The 26,540-nt window shown below is 33.6% G+C and overlaps 1 protein-coding gene across 8 annotated transcripts in view; it reads right to left on the minus strand.

The window, feature by feature from the left end:
- The window catches only part of MEF2C (myocyte enhancer factor 2C), a 118,088-nt gene that overhangs the window by 85,891 nt on the left and 5,657 nt on the right, over positions 1–26,540 (minus strand). For 6 of the 8 annotated variants that reach the window (XM_021541585.3, XM_021541577.3, XM_021541586.3 and 3 more), the window contains exon 2: positions 19,817–20,026. The exons of the other annotated variants lie outside the window; for them this stretch is intronic. The gene's annotated coding sequence lies outside the window, so the exon portion shown is untranslated. The remainder of the gene's footprint in view (positions 1–19,816; positions 20,027–26,540) is intronic. 8 annotated transcript variants of the gene reach the window in all.

Genomic DNA, 26,540 nt, shown 5'->3' on the forward strand with positions numbered 1-26,540 from the left:
TTAAAGCCAAATAAGCTCATGTTAGCAAGTACAACTGAATGTCGTTTGTAGAATATTTCAAGATAAAACACATCACTTTACTTTCACCCACATTCTGAAGTAGGGACAACAGATTCAAAATCATAATTTTGACACCTCTCTAATTCAGTTCACCTATCTTTAATGATCTTCACTGTGCTGCAAATGACCTACATATGCTCATTTGTAAAATACTGCTGACAACAAGCAGTGACTAGAGAAACATATCCTTGGTCCAAGTTCTAAACTGCTTACAATTCTCATAGTAATACATCTCTTCTGTAGGCATTTCCACTTGGTTGTCACCTCTCCACCGCAGAAATCCAAGGAAATATGATATTCATGTAAATTCTGAGGTTAACCTTTTTCTACCTCTAATTTCTGATCTAATTTTTCCACACATGTGTGGTGATAATCTGTGAAGAAATATTCCCATGATTTTACATAAAGGCAGGTAGCCCCAGGATTTGGAACTCATTGATTATGTGGTACTCCAGGGAAATAGCTGAATTAAAACCACCCTCATGAGACCAAAGTAGCTTCCATACACATCTGGTTCTTGTTCTATAGTCTAACACCTTCTTGGAAATTGAACCTCTGTCTTTTCTCTGAAGAACAAATGGAACAGATTTGTCTAATGCCATTTGGTTTAGGTCAAAGCTGAGCTGTGTAGTGTTCTGCAAAATTAATTGCAATATAATTGATACTGTTTGACACAGTTTTATGACCAGGCTGTTCTCTCACTATTAAAATATATAAGATTGCATATTTCTGCACATTCACCTACGGCTTTGAGGAAATACAGCACACATTTTTTGTCTCAGTATTTCCAATCAATTACTATATAAAATACAGTAAGTTGTCCAAGTGACCCTAAAATATTAAGCACCAAATAAAAAATGCACCAACTTCCATAGTGTTTTTTTTTCTGAATTTCCTTAATTTACATACTGAGCATATATAAGTACGATTTTCTTTAATATAAAAAAGATAGAAAGACACTAACTTTAATGCAAAATTTTATTTACTAACAGGAAAACGTGCAAGTTTATATAAAACACCATTAGACATCTCCTTTTGAGCTGGGAAATACACTGTTTTGGTAAAAATTAAAAAACTTAAAGTGAGGCCAACCACTTCTCAAGTAAAATATGTTGCTTTATTTTTTTTAACTTGCAAATATTACATTTAAGAATTTAAAAATATTGGCTCCAAAAAGGAGGCAGCATTTTTGATTCTGGAAACGCTATATGAACCAGTAAATTTGAATGCAATAAAGCTGAGAATTTCTAATAAGGCATTGAAATTTCTAAATATTAAAAGAATATTTCAGTATATTGTTAATTATTTCTCATTGTAATCTAAACATCCCATAGAAGAAATTAATTTTAGCTTTTTTGCTAAAACCAGCAAACCCTTTAACAGTTTTAGTGCCAAGAGCTGAAATAATCCTGTGGAAAAAACTCAGTACAGAGATCAGATCAACCCAAATCCTGCCATTACTCAGCACCGCAGTGATGTGCAGATGTTTGTAGTGGTTTAAGGAGCCATGGGGGCTGGAAACTCTACATACTCAACTCCAACATGATTGCAATTGAACCTCATCAAAGTAAGAGCTCATAATTTGTCACAGAAAACAGCCAATTAACATATGTTAGAAAAAAGCTCCCATAAAGATAATATATGATTAATGATCCAATGCAGCTGTCATAAATCAACTCTGCATTTTAAAAAGAAGTATTAGCCTGGCTTTCTGAATTTTCACACAGACAATGGAGACTGTATTTTAAAAAAGCTGCAGAGAAGAAGCCCCTAGTAATACTGTGTCCTCTGGTTTGGAGCTAGAATTTTGAGAGACCCAGCATTTTTGCAGTTCTGGCTGTTCTGCTATACGTAGTTAAGACCCTTGTCAAAATACAATGACTATTTTGTTTTAGTGCTCTTTTACAATGCAGACCTTCACTGTGAGTGAGGTGGCCTTCATTGATATACTTTGCTGTCAACACAATCATCTGAAAACACAGCATCTCTTTATTGCTTTCAAAAATACATTGTAAAGATATGCTGTGATCTTGGCTATTCAAATGCATAGCCCTGAGTGAAACAGCACCCCATCCAGTCCTGTTACTTCATATTTACACTGTTGAAAATGAAATCTAAATGCTGAGTGCAACCATAATTTTTCTAAAGAAAAGGATTTAAAGTAGTTTACACTTATATGTGTGGAAAGCATATATGTTAGCATATATGCTAACCTGTTGCTTTATTAAGTCAGAATACTGACTGCGATGCCTAATTTGAACAACTATCTTTACTCCTCATATTTTGCACAGCACTATTTTAATTCTTGAAACACTGCATAAATAGGCTGCTCGTTTTTCACACAGCATTATTCATTTTTTTCCTGTTATTATTTAGGATCCCATGTGGCAACCAGTAAACTCTGAAGTGACTTGAATAGTACCTTTTTTATATGTGTGTGCATATATAAGAGTGTGTTTGTCTTGACATGGTGTTGTAAAAGGAAGTATTTCCTCTTTTCTGTTTAAAAGAGATCCTAAAAACCCAAGGTTTTGAAACTCAGTAGTCTGACTGGACATTAGTCAATGTATTTTTAAAAGTACTTAACTCCTATTCAGTTATACATGGTCAAAAATTGACAAATTTTAGTTGGTGCTAGCAAAGAACAATATAATGGCAATAGTAGAAGTGAAGTGAAATGAAATTATTTTTAAGATCCTTTTCTCACCTTTAAAGTCCTTCAAGGATTCAGAAATGCTGATTCTATTAATCTTACAGATGGAGTTTCTGTCATCAGCACAAAGTTAATTCTGTTAAACCAGAATTTGTTATATTGTTACTGAAGTGTCTGGTGACTACAAAGCATGAATTCACAAGTGCTGAATTGGCTAAGACTTTTGAATATGCTAGAAATTAATATGCTGAGAGGTCAAAAAGAAAACTTAAGTGTTAAAAGCTACTCATGTTTCAAAAAGATCAAAAGCATTGATATTTCTGAGCCATTTACATAGACCACAAATGGATAATATTGTCATTCCTCACTATGGTACATGATAAAAAAATATAAATTATGAATCACTGCTCCTTTTGACAAAACACTGTGAGTAATAAGAGGGTTATACTGCTTTTTTTCCCTCCCCCTCAGGGGTGTGTTCATTCATTCCCGAGCAATCAGTAACATTTTTGATTAAGATCTCAGAAACAGCTGAATATCCCAAGGCTTTTCTACTACTGAAAATTCATGACTTTTACTGTCCCCAATTAATGACAGTGAACTATGCAGCCTCAAGCAAAAGAGATTAATTTCAATTTTGCAATTAATAGGAAAAAAGACTGGACAAAATGCATTCCATATCTACTAAATTGTTGTTTGTAACAGAAAATTCACTTTTGGCTCTAGAGAAAATTTGAAGTGAGTGATAGTATTCAAAGTGCAAAACAAGCAGTACTTTACAAATGATGCAATAAACAAGAGTCAAATGAGAACTGTATATTTTTCCTTATGCTTTTTTAGAATAAAACCACATTCTGGATAAGACCCAAGGTTAGTATGTCCTCCTGATTATAAATCTGCTTTAAAATATTCTGCTAATGGTAAGAGCAGAATAATTGAAATATGTTCTTAATTGTATGGAAATATTGTGTCAGAGGGATTTCCTAGGTTGTAAATTTAAATTTCTTCTCTTTGTAGGTAATACAAATATAATTTTACAACTAGGTCATGCATAAATGACCGGTAAATATCAGTGCACTGCTATTATCAGCACATTTTCCAAGAAAATGTATCAAATTTTGTTTTACTTATCACAATATCTCCAGGCAAGAAACCTCCAGCATTCTCTTTCATACAACAGATATAATAATTTATGCATGATGAAATACTGTAAGTACATTCTTCCTGCTATCTACCCATGTTGTGCTGTAAAAGTGAAAACTATCTGAGTCAGTAACAGCTTATACTAAATGGAAATGTCAACAGCATGCCATAACCTAATTCAAGATGTTTTTTAAATTATTTCAAAATCAGAACGTTTGCAAACAATTCATGAAAATAATATCCTACTTACTGATTGCTTCTGTGTGTATAGAAATCTGTTGGAATTTTCTATTGACTTTTACAAGCTGAGACTTTGGAAAAACATTTGAGAAATACTGTATTAAATGCCCAAGATCACCTTAATATCAAAGCTGCAGACTCTAAATGGCCTTAATCCACACATGTCTATGGTATTATCCCATTTAAATGAAAGAAAAATATGCTGATGCTTCTCAGTCTCCCCAGTAAGTCCATTGGTTGGCTCTGGAGAGGAGACATGAGTTGCCACAGTGTGAAAGGCTCTAAATCCTTACAGATTACACCGGTGTTGTACAATAACGAAGCATCACAAAAATTAAGCACATAACATTCAAATAGAAATATTCATCTTCATCACCATCATCATCCTCCTCTTACTCTCCATGTACCACGTTAATACAAAAGTTCTACTCCTATTACTTCGAGATGAACACTGAAGAATTAAAAGGCTCCATTCTGCAGTTTTGCATGAAACAACTATAAAATACTTTGAATGTATTCAGGAATAAATTAGGAGCTTTAACAATTACAGCTTTTGCTGTTAAAATTCCTAAAATTACTGAGAATTTTGGGATGAAGTTACTGGGATACTTTGGATACTGTCATGTAATTTTAATCATCCAACATTTTCCCATAGCTCATGGATTTACTTTTCAACACTAGCACCCTGAGACAAGTACTAGCTGATTTATTTCCCATGTTACTGGATCTTGTTGCTCAGTTGTCATTTTTGCCTTGACTCCAATAGATGGAAGCAAATCTCTTTCTGGCTTGTAAAGTTTAGTGTGGTTTTGGGGCTGTTTTTTCAGGTTGAAGTCTTTACTTTCATTTTTTTTTTTGTTTGTTATCTGTTATCCTTTGATGTTAGATTCCCACATAATTTGTTCCAGTTCACAGAGCAGTTTCCTCAGATGAGAACCATGTGTTAGTAAATCTGTAGCTCCTTCTATAACCTCTTGCAGGGATAAATGGAGAGTGCAGCAAATCTACATAAGGTTGTTGATGGAAATCCTACTGCTGCATGATTCTGTAGAAATAACCACTGACAGGATACATGCAAGAATTTATGGTATGAATTCAGGTGTGTACAGACTGGTCTTTCTTACTGTTCAATACCTTGTTCACTAAAAAAAGCATAAAAACAATATTCATTCTTTTTCAAATTTGGTTAAACCACTGCATCACCCATTTCCCTTCATCAGTCAAAAATGCACTGATCATGATGCAGAGTGTCATGTCCATGGTAGGCTGGTTTTAGACAGATATAAAGTACAAAGTTTTAAAACCACAGCTCACTGTGCTCAGCCTGGCTCATCTGATAAAAAAGCAGAAGAGCAGCAAGAACAGAGAGTCTGATTCTACCTGGAACAGACTGTAAGGATACTTTCAAAATTGAGCAGGCTTTGCACCTGCCACCGACAAAGCATATTCTGCATCAAGACAGATATGCATACAGGAGAGTAGTAATTGCTGGTTTCCTAAACCCTAAGTCAGAGCCATAGGCCAGAGCTGCCATGTAAAATAGAGAGATTAGATGTTCATCTCTGTAAGACTTGTCAACCTCAAACAAAGAGGTGTCAAATGCTCTTAAAATGTTGGTGTATGGTCACCCTGATTAATGGAAAAGACACTTCCCCAAGTTGCTACAGTCAAACCAGCATGTGCTGTGATCCTTGTTGATTCTCACAAACTAATCAGGGTCAATCAGGGTGAGATTTTTGTATTGCAAATTCTTTAGGACAGGGACAGTATCTTCCTATAAACTCCAACAGTACAATGAATAACAGGTTAAATAATGGACCTCCACTCATAAGACTCCACACTTGTACAGGTAATAAAGAATTTCAAGCAATGATGTTTTGAAGGCACTATGCTACCAGAAAAAAATGTGTTACTAATGAATTACAACAAAGAACCTGATCACTGGGAATGTTAAAGATACCAAATTAATTCTATAATGTTTTTTCATATGCCTAACATCCTGTCCAAATTCCATCCTGAATCATTGTTCTGCCATACAAGTTGTAATGCAGCTGAAGAAGAAACTCTTTGACTTTTGGTTTATATAGATTTCATAATATTTTGTCCTGTTTGGTGTTAACACTTCTCCATGGCTCTGCTTTCAGAATCAGTTGTGTAGAGGCCTATTTTATATGCAATTACAGAGCTTTTATATTAATAGGAATTTCAACTTATCTGAAGTGAGCAGATCCTTTCTCTTTTATTTTTCTAGTAAAGTAACACAGAAAAAAATATGCTTATAAGAGCTTACCTTAAAATTAATGAAGATTAATGAAGACATGAACTTTTTGCATCTACCTCTCCCTGACAATTAAATTAATATATACATTCTGATAAAACTGATTACAGTATAGAGTTTTTGGAAATACCAACTTATGGATGACTATAACAAAAGAAAACAATGGATTAAACCCGGAGGAATGACAATACTTCATTCTTGAGCATTATCTGAATGAACCTAAATTGTCTTTCCAAGGCTGAGTCTCTGAACAGTTTTGTCAAATACCAACATTGATTTTTAGTAGATTGTTAATGTTTGATGCCTCTTATGCCTGAAATATACAGCCTGTAATTAATCAAATTAGTCTTCCATTTTCTAAGGCACAGGTGACAGAATTTGCTCATGTAAAATAATTCATCATTACATTTTGGGTTCTGGTTTGCTGTCAAATCTGTATGAGAATGTAATAATATATTTTCTTATATTTTTATGCATTTTTTTCCCTAGATTTTGGCCACCTTTCAAATAAAATGTGTGAAACTTTCTACTTGACAGGGTCAAAACCATTTTGGATTACAGTAAGACCTAAAATTACATGGAAACGGGGTATATTTTGAGCCTAGTCTCACTGAAAGAAAAGTAAGTTGTGAAAAATATGGCACAATATACTCAGAACATTAAGATTGTTAGTAAGAAATTACATGTATTTTAGTCAATTTCTATTGTGAGATTGATTTTTTATAAGTATTATAAACTTGAATCCTTTGTTAAGTTCAAAATGAATATTCACGTAAAATGTCACATTGGTTTTGATTACTGCTAGACTTTTTACATTTTACTCCAAAAAGTACACTCAGTGTGCTATGCAGCTACAAAGTTGTGGGCTTTGTAGATGTATAGGAAGTTTACGTGTCATGCATATTATAAAAGCAAGATGTGTGAAGTGTAAATATGTCCATTGCATAGAAATAATGGCTCATCTCAACAGTGCTGTGCACCTGTTGAAGTGTGCAGTGACTTTTTATTCTTCCCTGTTCATAGAATAATGATTGGTAATAAAAGATTTAGTTCTACATCCTTTTTCTCTTCTGGCAGCTAAGAAAAAATGAAAAAAATCTTAGTTTGCATTTTAGGAGGGCATGTGTAGTCTCCCTAACTGAAAATCTGAAAATACTGTAGTATAACATTTTGCTCTTGCTGTCTTCAGTAAGTCTAAGATTTTTAAAGTTTAGCACAGCCCTTCAGAAAATACTGAAGTTAATTTTTAATCTTTTGCATCTCATCCGTGATTTGATCTGAGATTATGAAACAGGTTGATACCTTGATCATATTACAGCTTGAAGACTCTGTTCTGACTTTTTCTTCCCTTTTGAGGTTCTTAAAAGATAAATATTTCCCTTTTGAGGTTCTTAAAAGATAAATACATTAGCTACATATAATGAAAGGGAAAACACTTCGAAAATGTGTAATAATGTTCCAATTTTGCACATATTTTAAGTAAAACTGGAGTTTAAATGAACATTACATGTTGAAGAGATTTCCTAAAGAGATGAAGATTCCATTAGAATAAAAACCATAGAATTTTAAGAAATCAAACAGCTCTAACCTATTCAGTCATCTGACTTTTCTGGTGTATCTGACTACATCTTAGTATCTGAAATCATGTCAATGCTCATGGCACTCCTTCTTTTATCCTATCTTCTCTGGCGGTAGTGGTGCATTTCCTTTGTTAAAGGGAAACAGTTCATAATTTTAGTTCATCTTAAATAGATAAAAAATGTCCTTGATGCCATGTTGTTAATTCTAATGCAATATTCCATCTTTAGATCACTAAGCAACACAATCTGAACATGTCAAAATTAATGACAGAAAAAGACTTCAGTAACCTTCACTTATGCACTTCGTCAAGTCCAAGTGTATTACAATGAGGACAGAGATCTAATGAGAAATTGAGAATTTAAAGTCCTGGTCAAACGCTAATCCAAATACACTTGTTCAAAATATGAAGAAAAAAGAAAGTATGTATTTGTTTATTAAAGGGATGGCTTTTTTGTGTCTAATACATTAGAGAAATTCTTAAAATTCGTCCTCTCATAAAGATTATTTGTGCAATGCTGCCTGGGTTATCAGCCACAGACTGGTAAGTACCAGACAAGCAAGATAAGCTGTCTTTTTCTCCTTTATGTACTGCCTAATGGCCAGTTTCTAACTGCATGCTGAAAAACAGGTAATCAAGCAACAGTTTCCCTCAAGTCTGAAATAAATTTTGCATTCTGACACACTTCTTTCTTAGTTGTATAAATTCATACAAATGTAGGTCATAAATCCCAGAAAAGTTATCTAAGTATCCAAACAAGAGGGGAAAATAATATAAAATATTGTCATCCTTTAAAGATACTATTTAGTGACCTCAGTGACAAAGTTGCAACCAGCATTGAAACACATTATCTATTATTGAATGTAGTAGTTTTACACTTTTGATTTTCAGCAGTGTTTTGGAGAGCACTGAAACAGAGGAATGTAATATTTAGCAATGATCTGTAAAATGTGCTGTATATCTTTCCCATAACTAATCAATATTCTCACTGTGAGCATCAGGTATAGCATGACCAAGAACAAATAGTATGTTAATACTGGTTATTCAATCTCTGAACTGTAACAGAGCTAAATGCTAAGTACTAAGAGTACTTTGAATAAAAATACATTAACACACCTCTTTTACCATTTTGTATCTAGGGAGAACAAATAGTAAAGAAAAGAAAGCATAGTATTCCATGATGACGCAATACAATTTGCTCATAGGAACCAGTGCTATTAAAAACACCACATTCTACTGAGATTGTTGTTCAAGGCTTAATGATTAAGAGTAAGTTACCCTGAAGAAAATCCAGTAATGAGGATTTGTAAATTCCCAGCTTAATAATATGTAATACTTTTAGATTCATTCAAGAATTATTTGGGCTAAAAAGTTCCTTGGCATTGACATTGACCGTAATCCATTGGAAGACTACATATATAAAAAATAAGAAGACAAAAAAAACCAGTTGAAAAAGTCATCAATTTGCTAATATTACAGAGTAAGGAGCTTGCACAGAAGTAAAATTTAGGAAGATCTAAAAGTAATGAAACTGACTTCAGGTAAGAATGTCAACTTCCTCCACTTCAGGGTTTTTTTCTGAAATTAACTAATTTGTAAAATTTTATGTAAAAAGAAGAAACCATCCACCAACAACTGATATTTTTTACTTCAGACTAGCTTTCATTTTGTAATAATACAGTCTAGAAAATATTCTGAATTGTGTACATTTAAATCAGATTATTTAAGTAACTTGCACCCAGGAGATAGTGCAAAATTCAAAGGATTTAAAATAATTTAAGAAGACACCATCACACCAAACCATTAAGCAAAGTCTTAATGGGGCAGCATTTTACTTGATGAAATTAATTGTGACCTTGGTACAACATCCAAAAATAGTAAACTTGAAAAAATGCTTGTCTTTGTAGTACTATGATTTGTAGCCCCAAACCTACAAGCATGAATGTGTATGCCTAATTTGAAGCAATTGAATAGTTTGCTGAGGGCTGCAGAACTCTTCTTGTACCCAAGATTAATTATATATGTAATGATTAACATGAATCAAATCACAGATGCTGTTACTGTACCCCAATAAGTCAAGCAAGCCAATGAGAATCTGAAATCAATGAGTATGTGAGAATGAAAAAATAAATCCTTCATGCAGTTAACATGGATTCAAGTTTTTTGTATTTAAATACAGTTCTACATTTAGGTGAAGGTGGTATTATCAGTGCATGAAACCATATTTAGAGCAACTTGATAAAAAGTGTCCCAAGATCTCCCATACCTCAATTCAGGTTAAAAATTATTAGACTGAAATTTCAGACATGGAACAGAAGAAAATAGATTATGTTTTGTACAAAGTACTTCATGACGCCCACAAGTGCAAAATCCATTTGACCTCACTGAAGCCATTAACATTTGGCATCTAGTCTAAGCTTCTTTAAACATAGCCTTATTACTTTAACATCAATGTGGAAAATTAAGCACCATACTAACTTAGCTGTTAGCATCTCACCATAATTACAAGAACAATAATAGAAATAACAAAATGCACAGCAAGACAAGCAGACAAGAGGTATTCTATTGTACAGTATTGTACAGCTGAAGCCTAGTGACTTACAGTGCATAACAGGAAGACGAAAGGGATAATTCCTTGTAAAGAAGAGGAATAAAGATCAAATAAATGTTCTAGAATTACATTAAGTGTAAAAACAGCCCATGTATTAATTATTAAGCCATCATGTTGACATGCTGTTTATGTTAACACAAAAGAGTCCATGCTCTTGACATGAAACATGAAACGCCCTTAAGAAGTCACTATCCATAACTACATCAGCAGTATGCTTAGGGAAAAATAAAATTTGAAGGGAAAAAGAAAATTTGACCTAAAAACTCTGAGTACTACTGAGAGGAACTGGAATAAATACAGTCCTAATAGAAATTACACTGAACAATAAGAAAGAGATTTTAAAAAGTAGCCAAGAATGTATATTTAATTTTAATGTTTTCTGATAAATATATATGGTTCAAGACAGATTTCCTGGGGAAGTTTCTTACCTGAAGGCCTATCTTGGCAAACGACATAATTTGCCAACCCAAGATGTGATGCTGAGATTCCTGTGCTGTAGAAGTGGTTATATCTATCAATATGATATTTGTGTAGCACTTTTTGAAAATAGCCATTATCTGAACCATTAAGGATTTCAAAACTAAGGCAGCAAACTTTAAAATCAAACAGCTACTTCATAGCAAATAAAGTAAATGACTGAAGGTACAAGGCAGAGGATTGTACTTGCTCAAGACAGGATGGGAGTGTGTCACTGCATTCTAAACTGGCTGCAAGTGACAGAGCTGAGCTGATGGAAGCCTTTCTAGGAGGGAATTACAATAATCCTCTCCATCAAAAGGGCATGTGCTACTGCTGCTATTAGGTCATCACAGGATAAATAAGGGCACTGTCTGCATCAAGCACACCACTGAACAGACATTTTTCAATCCCATTCACTGCAGAAATCTCCACAAAGGAAAGGGCGATGAACTGTGTAAGGAATTTTTACTACAATTTCTTACAGCTCTCAAATCCCCAAATCACAATGTTGTGATGTGTAAAAAGAGAGAGAAATGTCCTAAAGAAAACAAATACATGCTGGTAAGATTTGTGCTTTTGCTGTGGCCAAAGCAGAGATAGCTGACAATATGCCCCCTTTCTCCTGGCCTATGTGAAAAGAAGAGCTACATTTGTGGAATCTTTTGTGCGAGAGTCACCCAGCTCCTTATCACTCAAACTGGGACAAAACCTTTGATATTTAACATTCCTGCAATATCCATGAGCACTCACTTTATGACATGATTTTGGTGTCTGCCAAACTAACCTTGAATATCAGCATTTTTTCATTACTCTGACAGCCTGCACCACAAAATTGTTGGCTTCTTCCAGAATCCCAGAATACTTAAGATTGGAAAGGGCTCTGGAAATCATCTACTTCAACTCCATCATGCAAGCAAAATTAGCATTTGATTTCCTCATGCTTGGGCAAACTAAGATTTTCTTGGATTTACACATGTTGAATTGGCCTATAAACTGAAAACTATGTTGTAAGTTACTGCACACAAAACTTCTTTGTATTCATAAATAACAAAAAACTTAAATAGGCATACAAATTAAAATGTCAGGGAGTTTGGTTCATCAAACTGAATTAACGTTAAAAAATTATTATATGCATTTTTAAAACATTTTTTGTAAAAGTTACATTTTGTAAGAATATCGGATTGCTCACATTATCCATGAATTATTAGTATTAAAAGTATTAAAAATTAAGTACCTAGAAGCCCCCAGTGAACAGTAAGTAGCTTTCTTAAAAGAGAAAGCTTGTGTGATATAGTTTATGAAACTTCTGGTAGCATGATTATTAAAACTAACAGCTTGTACTCCTGTAGCCTGACTGAATTTGAAAGAAAGTTCATAATGGAGTGGGGGAATTAGCTGATGAACTTCTGTCAACTATAGCAATAGCCTTCATGAATAATTCAATATCTGCCCCATCCCCTCTTATGTCTCAACAGACTAACAGCTGCAGCTCTCAAATGACAAGTGTTATTTTTTTGAAGCTTCTAAAAAGAATGCACTGATTATAAAATAATGTATATAATAAAATTTTCTTTCTCTCCTTTTCTCTTATGACCTATAGACACTGGTAACATTTTACAGCAAAAGTAGAAATTTTCAAATGGAATTTTTGGAGTTACGCAGCAGGTCTACAAAAACAGATGGAAAAAGAATTCAGGTCTTCTACTAAAAGTTTGGTCCTTTATCTTAACACAGCCACACAATATATTCATATTACTGTGTCCCTGAAACCTCATTTAGGTCAGCTTTCTGCATGTGCTACGAAATTACACTTTCATAACACCTATGGCTTCATTCAGACAGGAAGAAACTTTCTGGTCTGGGGTTTTAGAATCTAAAGTTTTCTGTAATGGGCTGTGTGAAAACTTCACACTTAAAGATGCCACAAAATAGAACATGTTTGGTGAATATTCTGATATGGAAAAGAGTTCTCTTGTGCAAGCAAAACTTCAGTAAATGGAAGAAGCTTAAGGAGATCATAATGCAAGTTTCCTTATGCAATGAAGCCTGTACTACTAGTCCAGTTTTAGGAAGAAAGTGGCTTTCACAGAATATCTTCTCACGCTTCAATTCAGAATAGAAATCTTCTTATATACTTGGCAATGAAAACAAAACCAGACAAATTTTACTCATTTAGAAAAAGACCTTCCACAGTCACCAGGCTTTGTTGCTTAAAGGAATAGATCTCTCAGAAAAGTTTGTATAAACAAGTTGACTATTTTTCAGTGTTATTATGTAACAGTGGGTATTTAGGGAAGGAAAATATTAGCTTAATATAATGCTGAAATAGCTACAGTTGCCTGGTTTACCGAGAAGCTACTGTGTGCAGAAGTTCTGACTGAAACCTGTGGTGGACAAAATATTTTTGATGATACAAACTTGTTGCTTTGCTTTTTTTTTTTTTTTCTTCTGATTTTAAAATATAGAATATTTCTGTCCATAACACAGCTTCTGCTTATAGGAAGTGTGTGCTATACACAAGAGAAGAAAAACTCTTCTATGCATATAGATAACCATGATAAAAATTATGGAAGTATTGAAGATTTGAAAGTGATCCTGTTGATCATAGATTACATGTTCCTTAAACATCTGCTTTACCTTCTTGTAATGAACTGTTTCTTTTGTCAGCTCCAGAAATGCCCTGGCTCTTCCCATTCAACAAAATGTCAGGATCTTTCACTGCTTGAATTACCCAGTGGGTCTGATATAGGCCTGACTTCAACTGGGATGCACACTGAGTGTTTGAATAAGAGCTTTCTTGCCTGGAATTTTTCTAACATACTGAAGAAAGATGTTTCATTCTATAACATCAAATGTGTATTTTCTACACAATAGAATCTACACAATCAGAACAATATATGTTATGTTTTCACCTACTTATGTTTGATATTTTCACATTTAAGTTTTCAAACTAAAGTGGAATTATAAGATGTTCAAAACAACAAAGCTATCTGTCCATTCTTATTTTTACATTTTTTTGATAACAGAAATAAAAAACTGGAACAGTTATGGAGACAGTGTATTTGCAAGCTTAATGACACTGCCAATTAAAAAAATTAAAATGGTATTAATAGCTTTGTCAATCAATCTCAATATAAGATCATTTAGAAGTGTTACCATGAAAGAGCTGCTTTGTTGTCAGTAGTATTAACACTGCTTAACATGCTTAAATTTTCTGAATAATGCAGAAAAGGACACTCAAAATTACAGTATTTTTCTTCAAAATAATAAATTTATCATTAAAGCACTGTCTGTATTTTTGCCAATGGCGAATTGTTAGAGAAACAGAGGCCATAATATAATTGTCCAAATAATTGATTTTTATACATACGGTTTTTTTTGTGTTGAATATTGTTATGGGATTCAAAATTAATCATTTGTAAGGTATCTCTTGCATTGCGAAGATGCACGCAACTTCTGAGATTTAGGCAGGTGTAGCATGACTGTACACCACAGCAATTCTGTGCACTGTACAAGAGTCAGTGGTCAAGTCTGTCTCCATCCAGACAGTGCCCTTCTCTCTTAAACTGTATATAAGTATAATATTTCCTTGAGTAATGTGTTTGTCCTGCATCCACAGGCAAACAGATTAAAAAAAGGATATGTGTATTTTTATAAAGAAAAAAATTCCCCATACAAACCGTGCTTTCACCAGGGGCAGTACTAGCTCAAGCTATCACTATTGGTGAAGAACCATGCTGTATGTAAATACATTTTTGAGGCCAGCTCACATCACAAAAATAGGTTGTTTCATGAAAAGTCCACATCTAGCCTTACACAGGGAAAAACCTGCTTCAGCCAGCTAGAGAAGGTGAGTCTCCCATTGGAAACATGCTACTGTCAAGGCACTGGAAAGTATTTTCATGGGAAAAAGCCCCAGCTGTTCTACTTCCTTAACAGCAAGAAAATGTAGTCTTACAATATTAATTATATCTTAATTTTCCCCTGTATAATCCTACAGACAACTGATACCTTTAATGATATCTTCAAATTATTTATGTTATTGTTGAAGTGCAAGATGGAAATATATACAGGATTTACTAAGCTGTTCTATATATTGACTTATCTGAAGATAAACAGATATCTGCATACTCTCACTTAAGTATCAATGTTTATTCCTGAAACATCACTGGGAGACTGAAAATACCAGTCCCTATTGAGGAAAATAAATGAAATACAAACTTCATGTAAATTAAAAGCTGCAGAACCTGTGAAAAAGCAGATTCCAGCCTATTGCTTTTCTGCTAATCATTTGACCAATTCTCTTACGATTTTGTTTGTTTATTTCTTTGTTTTTTCATGGAAAGTTATCAGCTATGTAAAATTAAAAAAAAAAAATAAACTGAAACACCTTCTTTATTTCATACCTTCTTACTTGATAGGTATCTACAGCTGAGATCTGCACTGATGTTTGAAACAGACTCTGAAACTGCTTAACATTCAGAATAAAGTTCTATATAGGAATACTTCAGCTTTTGAATTTATCATCTAATTTATCCAGTTTGGATGTGTATAAATTTAATCTTTTTTATCACATCAGATTCCATGTAGGATCATAAAATACCAGGCAAATGTTTTTGAGATTCTGGTATTTAGCATTTAGATCTAAAATCAATGTATTGTTGTACTAAGCTGCAATTAATTTTATAGTTTTTTTAAATTATAATTTTTTTGACAGGGGGAGGTTTTTATGTTTGTTTTTAACAAAGGAACCATAATCAATACGCTTAAATTTTAAAAATTCAAGGTTGACAGGTGACATATGAGAAAATGTTACACTAAAGTCTTTCTTTGGTCTTTACCATCTTTCCTGACACTTTGGAGAAGTATCAGTTCTCAATATCAGAATATAAATTTTACTTTTTTAGAAATGTATTAAATAATCCCTTTCACTTCTCGCTGCCCAAACATCTAATACGTGTGTTGCAATCTTAGTCTTAAAGGGGTAATAGCTAAGTCTTAACAATATTTCCTGAGTTAAACTGAGCCTAGAAATCAAGACATAGAGGTAGTAAAAGAAATCATCTGAGGATCCTATTTTCTCTCCCTGCTTTACACATTATATGTGATAACTGATACACTGATGCTATTTGCCTCCTAGAAATGCCCACATTAACAAATCCCATCCTAAAATAATTTTAGGATTAATTAAAAAGTTGAAATTATTTCCAGAAACCTTGATGATCTAGCTTGCAATAGACCTCTCCAAAATACAAGAATACTCTCCTCAAATAGCATACAAACAAATTAAAAACATTATAATGTAAAAGAGGGGTTACAGTCATCTTTTAATTCAACCTGTCTATAAAATCAAGAGAAATTATGTTTAGTATTCTTAAATTTTTTTTATACGAAAATATGTCAACATATATAAAAGCACATATAAAGAACCCACTAAAAAATACTATATTTTTAAACCATAATACAGAGGATTTTAAGTATAGATCAATGAAAGAGACATTTTCATTTTATATAGTAAATGTATATATATAGACAAAGAGCACAACATGTTTAATTGAAGAGACATTTTGACAGTTTTATTTACAATTTTGGGCATACCAAAAAGCATGCAATAATAGTTTGAAAACCATACATATTTGTATAAAAAGCACACACACACACACACACACGCATATATATATATATATACATATATATATATATACATGAACATAGGTATAAATATATGTTCATGATCATAAGAAACAATTTTACATAAAAACCACAAGCCTAGTTAATGTCAGTCTACCACTGTTGCATATTTAGATAGATATGTTTTTAAACATAGTAATCTATCAATGATGCAAAATCTGCAACTAGGTAAGGGATAACACTGTGAATTCAGATTTGTAAGTCTATAAAGGCATTTCCCCAAATTAAATATTGTTTAAAAATAAATCCTAAAAATATAGATAAAATTTATTTAAATATACTTAATTTATGTTAATGTATATATGAATGTATTTCAAAGCCACCCAAGACACTAGGCTCAGTAAATTAATTTTCAGTTTGGGGAATTAACAGAGATTCTAGCTGTTGCAGATTTTTCTTTTAGCTCTAGACTAAAAAAAAAAAAAAAAGAAGCCAGAGCTATCTACCCATCCGAACAAAGTACAATTCAAAGGGAAAATTTAGGCAATATCAACTTGTAAAACAAATTCTGTTTTTTAATAAACATGTATTCTTCATGGCTAATGCTGTAAACATAGTAGCCCAGTGTGGAAATTGCTGTTGTCACCCCTGCCTTCATTGGGATGGAGGTAGAAGGCAGCAAAAAAGGAACATAAAATTTGAGCTGTTGATTAATTTTTTTTTTTTTTGGCAAAGACAGTGAAAACACCCTATTACCTAATAAACAGTGTTTTTCTGGTTAGATACCTTCCATAAAGTTTAATTTTAACAAAAGCCAAGTCTTCCTCTTGAACACTGGGAAGAAAGGCAAGACATTCATAATAGCAAAAAGTCTTAATTTCTTTCCATCTACCTTATTTTCTATTATCCTGGTTTTTTATGCTGTTAAGGCTAAAGGTGGAGCCTTTCATTAATGCATGTTTGCACGGCATCATGCACAGGCCCTAATCTATGTTAGGACCTGTTACCACAATACCACAATGAGTCATAACATTAAGGCTTAGAGCTTTTATTCTGTAGGCAATAAAGTAAAAAATTTCAATTTTTGATTTGTTTCTACTCAGCCTCTTACTGACAATAACTTTGCATGAGAATAAACATGTTACCTCCATATACAAAATCCTTTTGTATATTTCATATATATTCAGGATACTTAAGAGTGCACATCTTTGGATGATCAAGATTATTTATTAAATGGAAAATTTGTATTTCTATTATAAATTTAAAAGAAACATTATAATATTGTCTAAAATAGTTGGGAATACTACATTTATTCCTGAATGGCCAGAATTACTGCCGCCACTTGAAACTGAGGTCTGTCAACATTCTTTGGTGATTTCTGTATACATATAATTGGCGTATTTTAACTTTACAAAGTAGGAAGTAAGAAATAAAGCTAAGATGTTAAACAAACACCCTGTTTAACCCAATACAAAGTAGGCTGGATAAAACCCTAAGACTGAATAACATGTAAAAAAACAAAAAAGAATTAATTTCTTCTCAGTTACTTAGAAAAGAGAATCCTGTATAAGTGACTACAGCAGCATGTTCTGCCACATTTTTTTCATAAACTGAGCCCTGTCAATGACAGCAAAACAGATTGTGTGCATCTGCTGGGAATGAGCCAGATGACAGTGGAAGAAACACACATGGATACCTTGGCACAACTACTAAAGAAGTAGAAGAAAAATGGACAGAAAGAAGCAGAAAGTTCTAAACTTTAATTAAAATGGATTTCTAGCAAAAGTGAAGTTATCTACGAGTCTGTTCTTTTGCTTTAGACTGTAACTCTCTAAAAGCCATTACATATTTAGTCTACATTGGCTTGTTTACTCCCCACGGTACTCATATGGACACTATTACCACAATGCCTGGGTCACACAGAATTCGCCTCAGGGAAATACCATCTCATTGTACAGACAGGGAATTGATGCATGAGCATAGTGAAATCCTTACAGTCATCTAAAAGAGGTTCTGGAAGAGTTGGTTCCATACTGCCCAAATCCAATCTGCCATCACAGACGCTAGAATATCCTTCCTCTACTTGGCTATGCTCTCAGACAAAAGTAGCATTACACCTAAAATCAATACTAAAGAAATAACCTGCTAGTACTCTAGCATTATAAGACATGGGCACCTTACAAGTTGAATTAGCACAAATGGTGATTGAGTCAGCTTTGCTATTGCTGCTTGCATCTTCTCAAGTTTCACTTGAATATATGAAATATACGGAATATATTGGTTGAGAACCCAAGATGGCTTTAAAAAGAAGGAAGTGAGTTACAGTGGTCAGTACAGAACTGCCACCACAAATAGTGGTAACTATGCATTCTCGCATGAAAGGAGAACCCAATCTTCAGTAATAGTAAAAAACATTCGCCATCTCTTGACTCATCATTGCACCAGAACTGCATGCTTATCCTCAAGAAATAATTCAGAAATTCTGATAAGTCTATAAAACCTTTTTTCAGCTGGAAAGTAATTTACATTGTTTCCCTTCTGGTCAATGGAAGATAAATTAAATACTTGAAGGCAGACCAAATAAGCCCCTTCCCTTCCCTTCCCTTCCCTTCCCTTCCCTTCCCTTCCCTTCCCTTCCCTTCCCTTCCCTTCCCTTCCCTTCCCTTCCCTTCCCTTCCCTTCCCTTCCCTTCCCTTCCCTTCCCTTCCCTTCCCTTCCCTTCCCTTCCCTTCCCTTCCCTTCCCTTCCCTTCCCTTCCCTTCCTCCATTTCTCCAGAAAAGAAATGTGTTCCACTAACAAGGACATACAAACTCTTCTGAATTTTGTTGTGATGTTTTACACACTTTTGTCTTATACCTCAGGAATAAAATTGGGCTGCCAGCTGAGTAAAGATTCATACATCATCTAATGGTCTGAGGATCTTAAATAATCTGGAGCACCTGGAAGTCTCATGAGGCCAGTCATCTCAGCCTGTATATATTCCATCTACAGTGATTTTCTGGTAGTCTGAAAGTACTTCAGAATCACATTAGAAAAATGGAATTACTTGGACTTTGTGAAACCCATACAGATCATTACATAATACAATTAACATCTAGCAGACAGAAGCTGAGGTATACTCTCCTAATCTGAAAACAGCTCTAGAAAAGCATAAAATGTACCTTCACATTCCATCTCATTTCAGGATGTGTGAATGGCAAGCACACACGTACACCCAAGAGGGACTTAGAAAACTGCTTAAGTCTGCTTTTAATGCTCTTGATCAAAGAAGTAGTACATCTTTATACATTCTTCCCAGGGTGGTCCAGAAGAGAAGATAAGATCTTCTTTTGAAATGCTCTATTCAAATGGTACCTTTGTTTCTAATGAGTCTGGAAAAAAGAGTCAGAGCAGAACTGAGAAAAAGAGGTGGATGTTAACTAACAGCATGAATCCTGTATATAATGCAGTTTTTAGTAGGTCATCAAGTCAGGTCATCAAGTTATGCTAGAATACATGAGCAAAGGACATAGTATCATATATTTACTTACATCTTAAATACTCTTAAATAAACACATTATTATATTTTGATGCAAGTTCTCTTCATGAGAAGAGATCAGAACTTCTAAATTATAGTAAAAGAAAAAGCAAAAGCAGCATGTTTTTATAACTTATGAGTAGCCTCAAGCTCTTAGATAAATACTACTCAAGACAGAATATCAGCACAACTTTTTAACTAGAATTAACTCTGCTTCATTAATTCAAGCATAGTAATGTGGTCACAAAAACAGCTTTCAACTCATACCTACATATTCAACAGGCACATTAAGTATATAAGAAACTGGCTGAAGAGTCATGCATGCTAGGCCACAAGGTCTTTCCTAAAAGACCACCCAAGCTCTGGGTGTGAAGATTTGGAACTACTTTTTCTGTTACAGGTTTATGAAACACTCATGTAGACTGAGAGATTTTATCACACCATGGAGCTGTAATTCCTTTCTCAGACAGTCCATAATCAATTCATTACTCACTTAACAGCATGCTCACTGTCCTCATATGCAAACATCTCTTCATGTTTCTAACTCCTATCCTAGATTTCAGAGCTTCATTAGGTATGGTATATGTCTGTTCAAAAGCAAACTCATATGAAAGAATGAGGTCCCTAAAAAATGTGAAAGACTGTCAAAGAGGCATTTATTATCTAGTTTTATGTATTTAGATGAATGGACTTGCAATTATAAAGGTAACATCTATTATCTATCTTCTCTCTGAGAAATGTTTTCTTTTATAGAAAAATAAAACTTTTCAGACAATACAATAGGAAAGATGGGAATTGGTTGTTTAAAATAGCTATAAGTTTAAACAGAAAGCTATATTACAGACTAGAAACATAGAAAGGCTTGAATTTTTTAGTGAGAAAGATAAAAGAGATCAAGTGACTAACTCAATAGGTAAGGAACTATGGCATTCCAGCAAAACATTACTCAACTACAGTCCTTAGTTTGATAACTATTACATTACTTATACAAAAATGTAATGGCTTCACATTTGGAAACTGAGAGAAGCTATCTCCCATAATATTCTGTAACCAATGGAAGACAGAATTTACCATTAACTGCTCCATATTAAGAATAGGAAGTTTTTCCAATCAAATTTCTCAACTTTTGAATTTCTGCCATAAAAATTAAACCAATTTTCATTAAAAATTATAGATTTAATCTGGGATGGGGATTCCAGTAGACCTCAGGATGCAGAAAAGTAAAACTTAAATACCTCTTTTAGATATTGCCCTAAGTCCTTTCTAATTTTTTGAGCACATCCCAACACAAATTTAAGATCATAGTAAAGTTTATAATTTCATTCCACTCAGGCATTTCATAACAGACTTACACCAAAAAAAAAAAAAAAAAAAGCTTTGCAGTTCCACTGAAAATTTACACTTGGGGGTTCCGAGTCCCTTTTCTTATACTGTTTTGCAGCTTCTGCCCTTCACTTGTAATTTTTTTACTGTGCATCTGTTGCCTTAAATAAAGTTCATTTATCTCTTGGGAAATGATTATTACTGAATTGTACATTAAGGATAAGCATGCATTTTTAAAATACTCCCAATATTTTTAGATTTTGGAATTCACATTGAAGGATGCTCTTCCCTAGTCTCCTTGGAAATTGAAACCGATGGGTTGCATTTGGTGCTGACAATTATTGCATTCAAGAAACTTGCTCAAAATTTGGAGCACACTTTGAAATGGAATGTGCCGTATGTTCACCTTTTCAGTAGAAAGCCTGCATTTTACATTAAGATATCTGATTTAGATCATGGTAATTTGTGAACAGGTCTTTGTGAACAGACATAATAGTGGATATTTATTTAACTATTCTGCATACAAGAATAGGATGTCGACCAACATATGAAAATAGAATGCTGATGATTCTTTCTTTCACATATTATCATCATCAGAATCTCACAAAACTATACATCTTTAGATTCCGTGTGATTTTAAAGAGGCCTTTTTGATATACACACATTGTATTTTGAATTTATATCTATCTAACATGGGAGCTGCATTTTTAAAACAGCATTTAATTCATAGAGCAATCTTCTGATCCATTAGTGGAATAACTTCTTTCTGATCACATCTGGAAAACCGTAAAGCAAAAGGGGCGAACAAGTCTCAAAATTACTTTTTATCCAAAATCAGTAGAAGTGTCCTGTTGGAGTAGTCAAAGAAATGATGGTTTACAAGGTTAAAGTGGTTGTTAAAGGTTACAAGTGATGGATTACAAGGTTTGCTTGTAATCATATGCATAAAGAGGTGGTATAACAGAGTGCCACTGTTTTACAGTGGTGACTTTTAGAGACTTGTAATGGAAAGCAGCTCAAGAAAATCATAATTTGTCCAGATACATGACAAGTACTGCTCCTAAAAACAGCAGAATGTCTTTTTTTTTTTCTCTTTGTTGCATGGAATATTGCTTCTTACTGTTATATGTATTGAATAAAAATAGTTAAATAAAAACCACACCCTGCCTCCATTGAGAAATCCTTGCACCCTCAGTTATGTGTAATACTACATGATTAGAAATATAGGGAAATAATCCTAATAACATTAAAAACATGATGCAAAAATAGTAATTTTTCTATTGCTTGCTTTTTATCTGTCATAATGATTTGCATTATGCCTATCATCACTGCATCACCTGTCATGGAATTTTTAAAAATATGAAATTCCAGAAAATATAGCAGCCAGTAAGGATGCTTTCTAGATGACAATTTTGCATGTCTCCACTCAGTGCAATACTAAGCCTGTGACACTATCTACTGGAAATATAACTGAACTAAATGCAATGTTCTCAATGAAGATTTAAGTAATGGAACATGCATTGAAAATAGATTTTCATTTTGTTTTGTCAATAACAATTTTTGGGAAACCCACAAAAATATTACAGGAAATGTAGAAGATCATTCTTCTCTTTCTGTTCTACACATAATCTTTTTTTTGGAAGCATCAACAATAAAATGGAAATTGTTAATTTATAATTGTTATTAGTTGTTAATAACAGATAACAGAATCCTGTTATTTTCCCTGTGAAGATACACAGATTTCTACCTACCAAGGATACACCTATAATTATGGGAAGTTTGCTTCAATTAAGTAGCTTGGCAATCATTTAATAATGTTTTAAGAGTAAACTGGAAAACTATTTTCCACTTGATACACATTTTGAACATAAATTTATATTATTTCCAATTGTTAACTACACATCATATAATGAAGAGTACTAGATTGGGTTATAGTTTTTCAATACTGACATGAAAGATCATGAATGAAATTTATTTTAGTTTTAAAAGACCATACCAGTGCATAGGCACTTACCAACATTTTGGGTCATATTTATAATTTCTAAAATTTATCTATGTGCGTTTCAGATAAAGTTACAAATTTTGTATGCCACTGCATGAATGCATTTTCTGGCTCAGTATTCTGAAAAAAAATGTGACACAAAGAAAATTAGTAAGTATGCAAATTCACACATTTCATAGATTGCACAGGGGTCATAACATGGATTCTTTTGTCATTCTTCTGCTGTATGTCCATCTTATACACATAAACAAGATGAAGGGAAAACTGATGATTTCTCCAAGATTCTGTTGGCAAAATCAAATCAAATTTGTCTCATCAAATGCTGTTCCAAAGATCTTTCCTTACAGCTATACAACATATTTCAATCAACAATCTGTAAAACCACTGCTCTATGTCTGCAACAATTAAAGATTATTCACAGGAAGATTAATTATATACACGTCAACAAGTATTTTAAAGGAAAATATTCTACAAGACTAAGGTTTTAAGTTTGACTAACATGTATTGTCCACTCTCCTCTTACCAAATAAACCATATCCACATTCTTCTAACATCCCTAAAAGCCTTCCCCCTCTATTGCTGTTCTCCCACTTATCACACTCAGTATAAGCAGAAACACATTCAGGACACAGATGGACAGACATCAAGGAGTCCTGAGGCTAAGTCTAGAGAACATACTGTCTCCTGCTGGTTTCACAGACTATCCCCAGACTATTAACATTTTTATAGTAGTTGCCTAGGTATTCCCATGGGATATGCCCATCAAAGAGAGTTCTTGGCAGTAAAATTCTGGGGCTAAAATGCCAGGCTGAAGGGGACACATGGGCCACCATTATAGAATGGTCAGAGAACCTCAGTGTCCTATTGTTTGTCTACAATGCCCTCCCCTCCTAGCCTCTATTTTAGGGACAGTTTTTCCACCCAACTCTGATGAAATTATTTAAAACAGTGTTCATTGAGAAGTCCATATTGAATTTTTAAATGAAAAGCGCTGCATCAAACTTCTTACAGAGTGAATATGTTCTGAAACATTATAATTTCTCTGATAATCCAACAATATCTAAACAATGGTTAAAAAATGCACTTTTACTTCAAATATAACATCATACTGATTTTTTTTTCCACTTTTTCCACCGGGGGTGGGGGGGAGAATTTTTCTCAAAGTCACACAACTAGTACATGCTAGTCTGTTACTTGTTTTTTTATATTACTAAAATGTATGTTCCACATGGATAGTGTTCTGCAATTTGTGGACTTGTTCTGATGTGGTTTATAAACAATTTCACAAGCCTCCCTTCTTGCCCTCTGTACATACTTTGCTAACAGCTATTGATTGACAGTTTAAAAGTAAATAGTAAAATTTAACTGAGCATGGTTTCCACAAGTGTCATGCATCCTATATCTATAAAAGCAAATACAAATAATATTGTTCCTAATCCAGTTCACTTACACTTTGAGATTACAGCATGAAAAATAAGAGATGGTAATATTTAAGGTGAATTCCTGCACTGGTATTTGGTTAATAATTTTTATGATAAACTTCATTTAATCAGTTATACAGTTGAAGAAATAAGAGTAAAATAAGACTTGTTAGATTTGAATCTAAGTTTCATATCAGCTCTATAACCTGGGAAAAGAAGGCACAGGAGCCGTATGCCATCTGTTCAATTCTGCCCTTAATCTGTGGGCTGCCTTATGGTTAGCTTAAATGAAGGAAGCAGATACTGACTGACTTCCAGGACCAGCTGTACTGGCCAAGATCTCTGGAGCTCTCTTCACTCGAGCTTTTGCAGGTTTCCAATACTGGGGAAGGCGCCAGAAGGCAGAAATAAGTACATCTACCCTGCTGGAGCAGGTGATGCTAAAACACCTGTTCAAGGGATTACAAATAGTATGTCTATCAGACCTCACTGGTGGGATTACTGAATCCACATTGTGCCAGTGTATTCCATACAGGACTAAAATAATTCTCAGACAATTTGTCCAGTAATTTCTAAATCAGATAACACAAGTGTAGTCTGTAATTTTGATCTCTCCAATCTAAATGTATTTAGTTGTTTAAAAAAAAAAAAAAAAAAAAAGGGAAAAAAGCTGGGTGGGGTTCTGTTTGGCAGTATTTCGAAGTATCAGTCCTACAGTGGAAATGACACAAAGATTCTTTTTTGCTATACTTCCCTCTATTTTTCTTCCACATTTGCTTTCTTTTCACAATGCAAGTTGCAATGTCATATATCAGAAAATTAAATAGCATGTTAGCTTTCCTCGCAGAATAACAAGTGTCATTTGCATACTTTGAAACTCTTTCAAGACGCAAGAAGTTTAAAGGATAGGCTTCTATGTGATATGGGCTTATATGTGACAATCCTAAAATATGCAATTTTAAAATGCTCTAGAATCAGATACTAATTCACATGACCGAGATTTGGAGATATAGATTTAACTCTCTGCATTCAGTCAGAATTTTTCTGTAAGTAGGCCCCTTAAATTATCATGAGGGCATTGAGAAGACACAAATTTTTATTACTCACATTAACTCTTAAACTTTGATTTTTAATTACAAACTGACTTTATAGAACTTTAAGAGATCTTGAACAGAATAAGTGCCAAGAAATTTCACCACTTTTCTTGAATGTCTTAGAATAACTGGCTTTATTTCCAATTCGGTTTTCACTAAATTGATCTCATACTTTACATAAAACTGTGGCATTAATTGTGTAAGAGTATTCTGAGTCTTGGCTGCTTCTTTATTGCTGTAAGAGCATACCTGATAGATCCAATAAACAGCTGAGGCCCATAGGTTTTGTTTTGTCACATTCATGCTAATTTTTAAAAATTAAACTTTTCCATAAAATAAAAGGTAAAAATTTCTACTGTTGTATGATAGAGCTGAATGTGGATTTTAGAGGCATTGAGAAGCCATACAACGAGACTGCACTTGTAAGGAAAGGACACTGTCTTTACCACTTCAAACTCCATCTCAATATTTTATGCAAATGAATTAGTTTTCAGAAGTACTGATCATCCATACACAAAACTAAAAGAG

This window comes from Lonchura striata, chromosome Z (genome assembly GCF_046129695.1).
Source record: "Lonchura striata isolate bLonStr1 chromosome Z, bLonStr1.mat, whole genome shotgun sequence".
In the NCBI taxonomy this organism is placed as follows: domain Eukaryota; kingdom Metazoa; phylum Chordata; class Aves; order Passeriformes; family Estrildidae; genus Lonchura; species Lonchura striata.